The following is a 14,905-nucleotide window of genomic DNA, read 5'->3' on the forward strand; positions in this document are numbered from 1 at the left end:
CTATACTAAAATTGACATATGTCAGTGGCACTGTAAAATCTAGCATAAAATAACTGAGTAATACTATCATCAGTCAACGCCTTCAAATGTTTTCCATAAACATTACAACAAACATCACAACGCAATCCATAATGATACTACGATAGTGAAACTTGGGAGTATATGCTACATGATTAACATCACCGAACACGTTTTGAACCTAATGAATATGAACAATAAAGTATGTATTAGTCATATCATTAAAACATCTCATTTTCCTCCCTAATTACAAATCGAAAGTATACGTTATGTGACAGGCATATACGCCTATAGTATTTCTGTCGGTGAAACTTCTCATTTCCCCTCAAGTATATAAAATATCATGTCCACGACTGCACAATGACTTGCTGCTATCACACTTTCTCTGGAAGTGACGAGCAACGAGCTAAGATAAAAAAAAAGTTTTGAATCCCCTCTGACAAAAACCAACTTTCTTTTTCATGAAAAAGGCACCATCTGCTGCACGATCAAGAGCCCGTGGTGGCATATTGCCAGTCAGGTAAAGTCATTTGTGGGGGGTTGTGGCTTATCCCCCCAATAGCCGCGTCACCTGGAGGCCAGGTCAGGGCGAGAAGTCACTCGGCTACCGTTTCATTCAAATGTATATCACAGGTCACTTCAGTCATCTCTGTATTGATTTAGTTTTACATTCTTCGAATACAACCATAGTTTTGATTTTCTATATAATCTAAATTATTATTTAAATAATGCCAAACAACTGCACCGTGTTTGGTTGTTATTCAAATAGTAGAAAAAAGGAGGCGGTATCCCTCATGATGAGGAAACAAGACGGAAATGGGTTCATCGTTGTAATAGAAAGGACTACTTTAACCCTACTACTCATCGCATATGCAGTAAGCTTTAGATATTTATGGAAGTCAGGGACTTATGACGAGCATGTCCTGGGAAAGTACAAGGGACTTTATAAAGCTTGCCGACTCCTGGTTTGATGTGTTCAATTCAAGGGTACCTTATGACAGAAAAAAATCTATAAATACTTATGGGATGCAACTGACGGAACAGAATAAAATCCTTGACAATATGAAGTGTACTGCTGAAACAACACGAGTTTGCAAAAGTAATAAGATCTATCAGTTCCAAAAGGGACTTATTGTGTCATGCAAATCCTTGCCAAGGTTGCATGATATGTTGAAAAGTAAATATGATTTATATATCATACATAATTACCTCCAGACTTAACCAAGATGGACTGGAAAACATGTTTGGCTGTCTTAGACAAATGGGTGCAACTTATGATCATCCTACGTAAGTTGAAGTCAGACACAGAATAAGGTCATATTTACTTGGCAAAATAAACTCTATAACTGGAAAAAATTGTAACTCGATGAAGGAGTGCGATTCTTCAAATATGTCGGAAGGAATGTTCAGTCAAGAGAAAAGTTGTGAAAATAATGATTCAAATGAAACCGATCTTGAAAGAGAGCTTATGATTTCTGCAATGGTGTTTGCCTCTACTGAAGATGAGAAGATGCCAGAAGAAGATTCAGAAAACTTTGAAAATGAATTTCATGAAATAACTTTATAGAATGTTGCAGACGAAGAGGACCTTCGATATGTTGGAGGTTATGTGGCATCTAAATTTCCAGGTTATCAGTTCTTAGGATGTAAACTTAAAATAGTGAAAGGTACCTGAAAGGTACCTGGATTAGTGCAGTAGAGCGACATGATGATAAATTAACGGAACCAAGTGCTGAGTTATTTGAAAAATTAAAGGTAATGGAAAAAATGTTTCAAACATACAATCTAGAAAATACACTGAGACCAGGCAATGGAGAATTATGCGACTTGGCACGCCATATTGAAAATTGTTTATCCTTGCCTTTTAAAGTAATATTGTTTTTGTCAGATGTCGGATGTTTTTTAGGATGAAAGCTCTAAATGCCCAAATTTTATCAAGTAGGCAAAAAAAGAAAAAGATGCATAAATTAACTAAATAATGCCATGAAAATTTTAAAAATTGTTATTTTTTTCACTTTTACTAAGTATTTTTCATTTCCATTATGAAGCCAGATACTGTTATGTGTTATCTATGTCTATCTATGTTAGTTTATTAAATAATGTATTGTAAAATTATACATAAGCCTTTGTAAATAAATGCCAGTTTAAATGTTAATTGAATATTTTTTTAAGTCCTGTCAAGCATATTAATTTAAGGTTTCTATTATATATTAGAGAGCCAAACATTATCAATCCACGATTTTGTATGTGTAGTACAGTGACCTATATGAATTCAAAAGAACACCAAACGTATACAAGATAACAGAGTGAAAAGGACATCTTACAGGCCTAATCTCTTCGACCCAAGGTACTTAAGTTTCCCAAGGTAGTACTTGCCTTGACCGCTCCCACCCTGGCCTCCAGGCCTGTCACGGAAATACCCTACAACTACCCCCGCGACCAAAGTGACTGTACCTCTCTCCCTTACTCTATATACCTTGTCTACAACATAACCACAAATGCGTGGCTCAACATTATCAGGTTTATCCAGTAATACACATTCTAATTCATAATCATAGACTATTCATAGTTTGTGATGATAGAATACGTTTCATTCAGCACTATCTACATTAACACATCCTTCGGTTATCTCACTGCACACCGGGCTAAAGTAGAAAGAACGCCAGCTGCCTACTGTAGTTCTAAGCTGAAAGGCTGAAGGTTCTAAGGGAGGGAGTGCAACGTGAGTAATCTACTTCGTTTTTAATGGCAAATGCGTGTCTGAACACCAATTCCGTTTATTTTTGGGTAAAGTTCTGTTCTTTTCTTTTCAGTATAGCGTTCTGTCTACTGATATTTTCTTTCTGTACTTCTTATTACCTTCTGTGACTTCTTTCAAATGAATGCCATATGCACTGGAAGCTTGAACTTCAAGGCAATGGCCTCTGATGGATCGTTCCTCTTGAAAAGGGCTCCTCTTCTGAATTAATAATAATGATGATCAGTAAAGCTGATCAGATATGACTCAAACACTGAACACGCTTTCGAGTGTTGTTTATTCAAGAGAAAGCGCCTGGCAATGAACTTTTGCCTGTCATTTTCCTGTAGTAGTCGTTTATATAATGAAGTCACGTGCATCTACTGTATTTCTTAATATATATATATATATATATATATATATATATATATATATATATATATATATATATATTATATATAAACCAACAAACCTTTTAGAGTAATGTAAGAAACAGATAAAGCCGTTCCATCGGGCACCAGACGTTACAATCAACCTATTAACTGATAAACATGAATAACTGTTCTAGAGTCATCTTCACTTGATATCACATCGTTTACCCTGGCACTCACCCTTTGCGTACTTATCTCCCGCCCCCTGCCGTATTTTTCCTCTTAGCTGTTTTCAGAAGTATGTTAAAATATACCACATTGCCCCCCACCAGCAAGGTCCAGTCATGAATGATAATGAACTTTTGACAAGACTGGTTACTATATATATATATATATATATATATATATATATATATTATATATATATATATATATATATATATGTGTGTGTGTGTGTGTGTGTGTGTGTGTGTGTGTGTGTGTGTGACTGGTACAAATGTTCTGCTACAACAGAATTCCATGTAATAAAAGGAGCCCATAAAAACGCCAAAATATAGAAAGTATGTACTATATTTCAGAGACTGCTCCTTTTATTATTATTATTATTATATATATATATATATATATATATATATATATATATATATATATATGTGTGTGTGTGTGTGTGTGTGTGTGTGTGTGTGTGTGTGTGGTGTGTGTAGCATCGGCCTAGCGCTGACGTTCAGAACAGGAGGATAATTTTGACCCTCGTCCCCCACGTGACTCATCTTCTATCGCTATCTCAAGAGACAAGTAGACCCAGTATTTGACAACTGTACAGCTATGCTATCTAAAGGAAGGGTAAATTTTCATAGAAGCTTCCGTTTGGAACAGCAAGCACAGTAAGGCACAATCGAGCAGCTAAAACAGCCAAGGTCTTTATAAAAACCTTGAAAAAGAGCTATCTAAAGCGGTAGACTTGACAGAAGCTTGGCCCGAGTGCCAACAGGTATTTGCGGAAATAAACGGCCTTCGAATATCTGGGGAGGAATGGATAGCAATATGTAGTGCCTGCGACGCTTCCAAGAGTGGCATGACTATCCTATTCATCACGTTGACAGCAGAAGGTGCGGGAGGGGTGGTTCCCAACATCGTTAAGCCTTATTATGGATCTCCTGTTTATCGACTGTCCTCTTATCCTGGGTGTGAACTACACTTCAACAGTCTCTGTTCGTAAGAAGGATAAAATGTCCTGCAGGGACTGTGAAACACTGGGTAAATGGACAGGCTCCTAACGGGGCAGTTGTATGTGGCACAGCATCCCTACACCTAAATACCTATACTATCCTAAATGACGCAATCGCAAACATCGCCCTGAGCATGGACACCAATCTTAGAACTGCCATTGGACGGTAATTCTCTCTCTCTCTCTCTCTCTCTCTCTCTCTCTCTCTCTCTCTCTCTCTCTCTCTCTGCTAGCGTAGGCTTCAACTTCAGCCATCGCAATATCTCCTGAAAGAGCAAGCGTACAGACGACTATATACAGATATATGCATAGTAAATAAATACATACATACGCGCACGCAACACACACACACACACTATATATATATATATATATATATATATATATATATACATATATATATACATATATTAATATGTATATTTATAATGTGTGTGCGCGCGTATGTATGTATGCACTATGTATGTATCTGTATACAGTCGTCTGTGCGCTTGCTCTTTCGGGAGATATTTCGATGGGTGAAGTTGAAGTGTGTGTGTGTGTGTGTTGTGTCCTCAGAGTAAGTTTTCGGCAGTGAACTAGGTAGGGGAAAACCTCGTTGCAATGAGCAAGCAACAAGTGGAGCCTCAATAGAGTATTTGAGGCGAACCTCGACTATCAAAACTGACAAATGTCAAGGAAGTTACCAGTAAATTTTTCCATTACTTCCTCTACACGCTCTACACGTCGAAGACCATCATGTGGGACCACTGCAAGATTATCCCCTGGAGTTGTTTGGTTGGTTGATCTAGCTGGCATTTATGCAAGCACGGGGTGAAAGTGTTGATAGTATGCCTGCTGTGGACCTCCTGATTTTTTAGGGTTATTAAAATTCACCCAAGCAGCCACGTGGTCACTGATCTGATGTATACTACTACCCTAATATTCCCACCCCTTTTCTGATAGTGTAGGTACGCAATGATCAAATACCTTGGATTTACTTCGTATCATCATTGCCAAGCTCTTTCTTCTAGCATTTATTTGCATGTTTTTATCACAAGCGCCAAATACCACAATATTCTAAAATTAATTTCAATAAACATGTGATTTATAACAGTAATTCATTATTCAAAAATTCGGGAAATAGGCCTTTGATACATGAAAAAAACAATCTAAATACATCAGGTCGAACACACGAGCATAAGCGCGTACGCGCACAGAAAGAGAAAACATATCTACTTCTCACTTACGTTCTCTTAGTATAGAAAAAGTAATGGACATAAACTGAAATAAACTCAATTTACCGAGAGAGAGAGAGAGAGAGAGAGAGAGAATGTAAATTTACTTATCACCCACAGTCGTAGGCAAAGTACTAAACCATATGCCCAAGGTCATAGGAAACGTACTGAAAGCATCCACCTACCTAAACGCACAAACAAGCACGGGAGACGGACAGAATATCTACTTATTCCCCACAAACATGTGGAGAGAGAGAGAGAGAGAGAGAGAGAGAGAGAGAGAGAGAGAGAGAGAGAGAGAGTCTACTTATCTCCCCAGGCTGGAGAGAGGGAGAGAGATCTACCTCCCCGGGCTAGAAAGTAGGAAAAATACTGGAGAGAGAGAGAGAGAGAGAATGCTCCTCTACCTATCTCTAGGGAGTAGGAAAAGTATACGGTTGGCCCTATATGGCTAGAAGGTGCCCGAGGCATCCCCTCCTTGGTGGTGGATCAAGTTCATTATCTATCGCCAGACATCTCCACGGCCCAGGGTCAATAGCCCTAATACAAGGAATGTCCCAAAACTAACTCGACTTGATAAATGACTCTCTTCTCTCTCTCTCTCTTCTCTCTCTCTCTCTCTCTCTCTCTCTCTCTCTCTCTCTCTCTCAGAAAACAGGCGTTTTGCTTCATATCCTTTCACGAGCTCTTCCAATAACAGTCAGTTTCCATATAAACTATTGATTTTTATTGAACAATGGCATAGACTTAAATTTTAATAAGGAACATAAAACACGATGTATACAGATGAGCTGTTTCTAACTATATAAAAAAAATATAAAAAAAAACACTAGTTCACCAATATCAAAACGACTGAATTTTCTTATGCCCGACAAGCGCTTGTAAGTGTTGGAAGCGTTACTTTGTAAGTGACAAAACCAAATGACCAACGTGGCATCCAAACCAAATTCACTCTGTTTTATTTCGCAGAACAATTTTGTAAATGTTTGACGAATTTTATAACTGAAAGGTCATTAAAGTGTGCAATATTTAATAATACGAAAAAATCAAAGTAACCAGATGACTCTGACTCAACAATATTACTTTGATAGTTATATTGTAAAATAACACTTCACAAAGGCGCGCCTTTCCTGGTAACATTTTGTCGCTCTCAAGCTTTCACGACAAAGACGCATCCCTTAATGCTCTCCTATCCATCTCATTTGTGTTATCATTATCATCCTTATTGTTATTCGTGTTAAACAAAGACTCATAGCCATTACTGTGGAAAGTACCTTCTACTGAACACTGTCACTATGCAAACAGAAAATAAAATTCTCCCTCGAATGGAACGATTGGACAAAGGACTAAGTTGGGCAACCATCTTTCCTTGTTCCTCTGGTTGACTTAAGTTTAAAAACCAAGTCAATTTTTAATCCGCACATATTCTACGGTTCAAAATGATGAAGACAAAGTTCTTTTCAGGAGACGCGCGGCAGTTACTGCCTGTCCTTAGCTCTGCATCTCTGGTTCAGTTCGATAGGCTAAAGTCGGCTTCCTTAAGGAATTAATAGACTTTGGTTGTTAAAATCAACAGGAATTCTAATTTACAAGGTGGAGGTGGGGTAATCAAGACAATAAACTTTAAAAAACTATAAGGGTTAAGTAGGCCATTTATCTTCTTATAAAACAGATTAATATGACAGCAACCTCGAGGTAACATGGAACATAAACTTATCAGACCCCTTTACCATTCTTTTCTGCTACGGCGAAGCAATGAAACATGATGTCGAAAGGATCCATAATTCATAATACACACGAGATGTGGAAAGTTTGGTCTAATGACTTGACACTGGAACTCTTTGGTTATTCAGCACAGCGTAGGGAAATGTCCCAGGTGTTCCCACAGAAACACGAACTCGTGTTAGAGTCTTTTAGATTACGTAGAAGAGAACTTCAGCTTTATAATGGACATATTCCCCTTCAAGAGACCAAATCTCTCTCATAGGAGCTTTGTAAAATGTATTTATCTAAGAGCAGCGTCTTTGCCTCCGGCGTGAAATCTCTCGTTAATTAACAGTAACACATCGGCTTTAGGAAATGTGTTGTCTCTCATTAACAGCAGCACTTCGGCTTTAAGACTACTGTTGTTTCTCATTAAGTGTACCCTAACACCTTTAGGAATGTGTTCTCTTTCATGCGTTATGCGTTTCGTTGCATAACAAACAGAACTTGAGCTGTTTGTTGTGGCTTCTCTCATTTAACCACAATCTTTATTGATGTGGGTTCTCTCTCATCAACATTAATCTCAGCTTTGTATAATGTAACTTCCAAACGAAAAACCATTTACTAATGGAACTAAGTTTCTCTATTTTGCAATATAATAAATGTGATTTGCCATAATCATTGGTGCTAACGTCCCTCCTTTGTGAAATTTCTTTCTCATTAGGACTAAGAATCCATCCTTCGTAAAATGAAGGCTCTCCACAAGACTATAAATAATATCCCAGATTCATCAGATTTTACTGTGCTCAATCGCTCACAAGGTACCTATAAAACAGTAACAACACCCATGCCACTAAAATGCAACCAGTGTATGATTCACGAGGATAAATCCACAAATATCTGAAGGAAGGATTTCAAATCATGTTCTCTTACAAAATGATAACGAATATATCCCTCATAAATATGCCGCTGACTAATCTTTTCCTGGGGGCTATAAAACTCTCCCTATTGCCACGTTGAGCACTCCGTGTTTTCTAACCACAGCGGCGTCGACCAACGTCGGTCCAGAGAGAGAGAGAGAGAGAGAGAGAGAGAGAGAGAGAGAGAGAGAGAGACTTTTTCTTATCCCTTGTTCAAACAGAACATGAAGTTCAATGAGCAGTACCCGTACATTACTGGTTAACACAAATACAATATGATTGAATCTAAATCAAATTACAAACGAGTTTGAATTGATTAAACTTACACGTGTTCTCCGAGTATAACCCCAATTAACACCGCATCTGTATACATTCGCATAAAGTATGAATAAATTATATGCTATATCTATTGATTATTCATGACTATTAAACTCTAAGGGTGAGACAAGCATAGAAAATAGGGGTTGGTTTCGTTTGTAATACATTCTTAAACAATCTATTTAATGAGACGTAAAAAATAAATAAATTGGCACAACACTCTCGCACCCACACACACACACACACACACACACCCAGACTGTGTGCAGACTTGCATTACAATCATCCAGAAGAGTAAACTAGACTAAGAGAGCAAAAGCCAGACCGTGGTCAGGACGCAGTGCCGCTCGGCGCTTGCTCGTGACGTGTATGCAGCCTCAGTCCTTGATCTAATTTCGCCCACTGCATACCCTAATGCTCCCGCCGGCTATTAATCTACTACACTAAAACATGACCCACCTCCCTACAACATCGAGATAAACAAATGCGTTCTTTTCCTCTCCACCTTTCCCTTTTGCCTTTCACATCTTTCGTAAGCTCCCTAAAAGCGCGGGATACCTAAGAGAACTGAGAAATGCCTGTTTGAGGAAAGCAACAAATATGATCGTTGTTAGTATTAAAGAGCAGTACGTGGCGGTAACACATTCAGCGGCGCAGAGTTACAACTTGAGCACTGTGGGTGATAGTGGTGCATTCCTCATCGATAGAAACTTAATGCTTAATATGCTAACGTTTTTTTTTTTTATTTATTTATTTCATTATAGGCTTTTACAAACTAAAAGAATCAAGAGATGAATGATACGGGGTCAAATGGGAAATGTATGTTAATACGGTTTTTTTCAATGAAAATTCTCTCATTCCCGCAAACTTTCTACCTAATTTCAAACTAAGTGTCCAAACGACTTATGAAAAAGTTACTATAAATAATTATATATTCTTGATTGGCCAGGATGTTGTACGAAGTGCATAAATATATCTGTGCAACTGTTTCTTAGATATATTCCTGGTAACAATATACGATATTAGAAATAATTATGACCTGATTGTACCTTGCATCACGTAAGGAAAGGACAGCAAGGCAGCTACTGATTACCGATAAATATCACAGGGTGCATGAATAATCCCCTTCGTTTATGCCTTTGCTTACCAACATGGTGAAATGAACGCTCCCTTAATTATTATAATTTCAATGAAAAGAATAAATTCAGCTTAAAAAAAAAGTAAATAACGTCATGAAAACCAACAAGTTTATAAATGCCATTCAGCGCGCTCTCTGATTCATCCACATTTAAGACCAATAAAAAGAATAAGTTGAAAATGAAACCACACATATGCTGAACACAGACGAAAACTTGCTCGCGTCCAGGTTTACCATCTATACACACACACACACACACACACACACACACACATATATATATATATAATATATATATATAATATATATATATATATATATATCTCACTAATAAATCACAAGTGCATTTACTCATAGCTATCAATTAGTTTGAGAAAATGCGTCACTTTATGATATTATAAAAAACGAAGCATCCCATTCTCTAAGGCCAATGAAGAAGGATGGATAAAAGGACATTTGATTTCTGCACCTCATTCCCAACATGCTTATGAAATGTTGCCAACCACCCGTCAATTATATTTGAACTTAATCTACAACTAACTCTCTCTCTCTCTCTCTCTCTCGCTCTCGGGCTCTCTCTCTCTCTCTCTCTCTCTCTCTTCTATCATTGGCTCTTTTGGTGTATCTATATATTATACATATACATAAGTGGTATAATATATACGTATACGTATGCTTAAAAATGTCAAGCACTCAGTACACGTTAATCATACTTTAACTTAATCTATTAAAAAACCAAAAAACTCTCTCTCTCTCTCTCTCTCTATCTCTCTCTCTCTCTATAATAATCTCCTATATATATATTATATATATATATATATGTATATATATATATATATATATATATATATATATATATATATATATATATATATATATACGCTAAAAGAGCCAATGAGCCTAAACAAAACGTAATCCATTTACGCAACAAAATTCACATTCCTCTCAATCTTAAGGTCAATAAAAATATATATATAAAAAAACTTAAAAAATTACAATCACCCAAAAGATAACAAACGAACAAAAAACATGAAGTAGAAAATCCTCCCCATTTCATAAAAAATAAACAACAGTCTGACGCAATCATGATGATGTGGCACAATGGAAATTCACTTTTGTTATGCCTCTGTTAACCTGCAACGAGCGTCGTTATTCCTGCTGCACTGTCTCCATAAGCGTCACTTGAATGACAAGTGTTTTGGACTCATAAACACACTCGTAAGAAGTGTGTATATATATATATATATATATATATATATATATATATATCTATATAATATAAATGTGTACACCATTATATATATAGTGTGTAAGCAGAAGCTTTATTAAGATGTGTATTTGTAAATGTATAAGCATAATACTGTGTGTGAGAGAGAGAGAGAGAGAGAGAGAGAGAGAGAGAGAGAGAGAGAGAGAGAGAGAGAGAGAGAGAGAGAGAGAGAGAGAGAGAGACGTTAAGTATAATGTTTGAAAAAAAAAATACCATCCAAACGATTTTTGATGAAATGTTTCATCTAGGGAAAAAAAAAAGTAAACATGCACGTGTCTTCAGGAGTCCCCGGTTTGAACTGGGATTCCCAAGGCTGCACTTCCACTATAGTCCTGCAAAAAATTCCGTTCACTAGATTCGACTTTTTTGTACATGTAAAATCAAGATGGCGATGATGAGAAGTATTTAGGCAACATGTCATTTCCATAGACATTTAAAGCTATACGGCAAACCAAGGCTATATGGCAATTCATGCCTATATGGCAATTCAAGGGTATATGGCAATTCAAGCCATTACAACAAATGACAACGAAACAGAGCTCAGGCAGTAATAAAAATGTTTCACCGCTCTCTCATGCGACAACTCATGCAATCTAACGAATTTCCCTATTATTCCGTGCAAAAGAGACACTACTGGGTAACAATGAGCCACAGAAAGCCAAAAGTGTGCGTGCTTACGTGTGATCGACGTTATGCTAGAATAAAAATCATCACCGCGAGTCTGCGCACTTCCAGCATCCAAATCATACTCTTCAAATTGCAAAGTAATTAGACCATGCTCTCACATTAGAAGGAAGTGACACTTAAACATATCGATATTGGAAATAATAAAAACGCAAACACCCCCAAACATTAACTACTAAAAATACAAATAAAACTTGGTCCTGAAGCAGACGATTTAGCCAGTACAATAAATCTCATAAGTATAAATTTCTCAGCGAGCAGAACACGCTTCATTTACCATTTTCTGATAAGGCAAAATAGGAATCACATCATTGACTACTATATCTTCCGAAGACATCAGAAAGAGAGAGAGAGTTACATTAGGCCAAGCTTATGCCTGAACGGTTCTCCCTCTTCAAAGCAACTTGACAACGCATCAACTTAACAATACGATCAGGTTTAACACCTCAGAAGTTAGTCTTGGTTCTTCTGGATTGTTTCCTTTTACATCTTTGGACAAAATGGGAAAACAGAGTTTGAGAATGTTAGGAATAGTGGGACAATTTCCACTGGCCGTAAATTAGCACTCTTGTTCCCGCCAAGTGATAACGCATAAGATACCAAAGAGCTCTGCGTCACTACTCAGGATCTACATTACAAGTGTTGCCAGAATAAGGTTCTTCACCATCAATGTGTGTGAGAGAGAGAGAGAGAGAGAGAGAGAGAGAGAGAGAGAGAGTACTGCCCAGCACAGCAGCAAGTGTGTTTAACCGCCTGTCTTTCCTATTATGCAGAGTTGCCATGTTACCATACACCCTTCATTCAATGAGCAGCTTTTCATCCCGTCTTTTCGTGAAAAATCACCGTTTCCTGTAACTGTACGAAAATCTGTTGGATGCGCTATTTTAGAGACGAGAAATAGGGGCACTGTACAAACTTTAACACATATATACACAGGTATACATACATATAATGAAGTAGATGCCCATGTAGTTGGCACAAAAGAAAAATGACAGTTACATTACGAAAGTTCTGTGGGATCTCCCGTAAAAGGAACACACACATGGCTGGCATTACTAAATAATACCTTATTCATTACCTTTATTATTCATTACATATGTGTATGTGTTAGATCGTAGTGCCATTACTTCTATCGCTTGTTTTATTACTGAACCATTCTCTGTGCATATGCCAAGAAGTATTCCAAAAGTAATTTAATGTTTCTGTTAATAATATGAATTGACATCCTAGTGAAAAGAGCAGATAAGGTCAAACTTTGTACTATATACACAAAGTCAATTCATTGATGATAATACTCTTGCACGACTACAAACACACACACACACACACACACACACACACACTGATAAACAAAACATTCTTAACGGTGCAAGGGACTTGAAGGTTTATTCCTGGTGAAAAGACCAGACACAGCTGTTGCGATCAAGGTGGTGTTACGTCATCAGACGTAAAGTGCAACGTGGAGATGTTGCCAACGCAGAGAGCGGACATTTAGTTTCCAAATTCAACACTCATAATGACTGGCAATCACGACATGAAATCAAAATATTTAGGAATTTAGGAATCTGTTGGCAACCCCTTCGTATTTAGGCTCTTCTTACTAAGAGAGAGAGAGAGAGAGAGAGAGAGAGAGAGAGAGAGAGAGGAAATAAAAAATAATCAAGCACTCTCATGATGATATACTAACCGCGTAGCTTTTTATTTTTATTTCCTTATAGGCTACTCGGTCTTTTTTCATCTTGTAAGTTCAAAAATTGTAATGTGTAAATAATACAATAAAAGCTACTTGGCTCAATTCAAATACTTCAAACAAATACACCTACTGGGTAATATCCACGACTCATATAAAGTAAATATTGTTATAAATATATGGTGGTTTGTGCATTTTCCATACATGCACGAAAGAAAATATCGAAAAATAAAAAAATAAAAATAAAACTAAACTTTTCACGTTGTAGACATTTTCTGTTATGCTTCGATGGCAATTCGGTAACGTTCTGCGAAATCTCACATCTCTTGTTATCCTTCTCTCTTCGTTCTTTTTCCTCGTTATTTCTTATAGCTATAGGATAGTGGTTTTATTATTGGGCCCGTGTTATGATTATTTGTGACTTTGACATACTGTTTCTTTCTTGCTTTGTTAGGGTCAGCTTTAGAGTTAGGAATCATTGTGAGCCCGTTATTTGCTATTGGTATATCTTAAGTTTACTCACAAGGCTGATTTAGTGTTTAAGTTTACTGTAACATCAAATAGCTCATTTTATTCTGGTGTTTGTGTCCACATTCCTCTTACCCTGTGTACTTTCTTAACGCCTACGATCCCTGTGTAGTAAAGTCTAAAGAACCTGCATTACGGCTAAAGGGGTCGTAACACTCGTTCATTAGACCATCCTTAAGCCGTCAAGGTGACATAGAACAACCTTCAAGCAAAATTAAAATTCGTTGGTCCCTGTCTTTTTCATGAAACAAAATATTATGCTACAATTTTTACTTTCTTCGTACTTCTAACATCAAGTCACTGATGCTTACTAATCCACTGATTTATGCAAATTATAATAATAATAAATAAAATCCTCTATGCCCGATTATAAGTCAAATACTAACTCCGGCTTACAACATCGCGAAGAGACTCTATGAACTCCTCACCCCATATATCCCTGACAGGTATTGTTTGCAGTCGTCTACTGACTCTTTACGTCATAATAATGCTAATAATAATAATAATCTTTTCAGGAAAAATTCTTATTTTCCCAGTCAAATACCTTGTTATGTGGCTATGAAATACCTTCTGACGTATTTCATAGTCACATACCTGGTTCGTTCCAGTCTACAATTCAATTAATGCATCATCAAAATTCCTCTTTTTATTCTTCCTTTACATCAGTTTTCAAATCATACATTCACGAATTCGACTGACATTTAATCATTCAATAAACTTAATTAACTCTAAACGTGGGTGCTCTTAAATGTGAGCAATCTGGTTAATGGTTTCTACGAACTGGTGTAGTGAACACGCTTGCTTGCATGTTGTTTATATTTTAGTCATATATATATATATATCTATATATATTATATATGTATATATATATATATATATATATATATATATATATATATATATATATATCAAAGACTAGCTAACAGCTAAAAAATCGCTATTAATACGAAATGAAATCGATCTACAGCGAAAATATGTTTATAAAATATAGAGAACAAACTAGTAATAAAAAAGATAAATGTTTACTCCTTGAGGAATATATATTTATAAATATATTTAAATATAAACAATGATTGAACATA

At 36.6% G+C, this 14,905-nt stretch overlaps 1 protein-coding gene across 1 annotated transcript in view; it reads right to left on the reverse strand.

Moving 5' to 3' along the window:
* Positions 1 to 14,905, reverse strand: part of LOC135222748 (uncharacterized) — a 49,955-nt gene that overhangs the window by 23,031 nt on the left and 12,019 nt on the right.

The sequence above is a fragment of the Macrobrachium nipponense genome, chromosome 20, assembly GCF_015104395.2.
Source record: "Macrobrachium nipponense isolate FS-2020 chromosome 20, ASM1510439v2, whole genome shotgun sequence".
In the NCBI taxonomy this organism is placed as follows: domain Eukaryota; kingdom Metazoa; phylum Arthropoda; class Malacostraca; order Decapoda; family Palaemonidae; genus Macrobrachium; species Macrobrachium nipponense.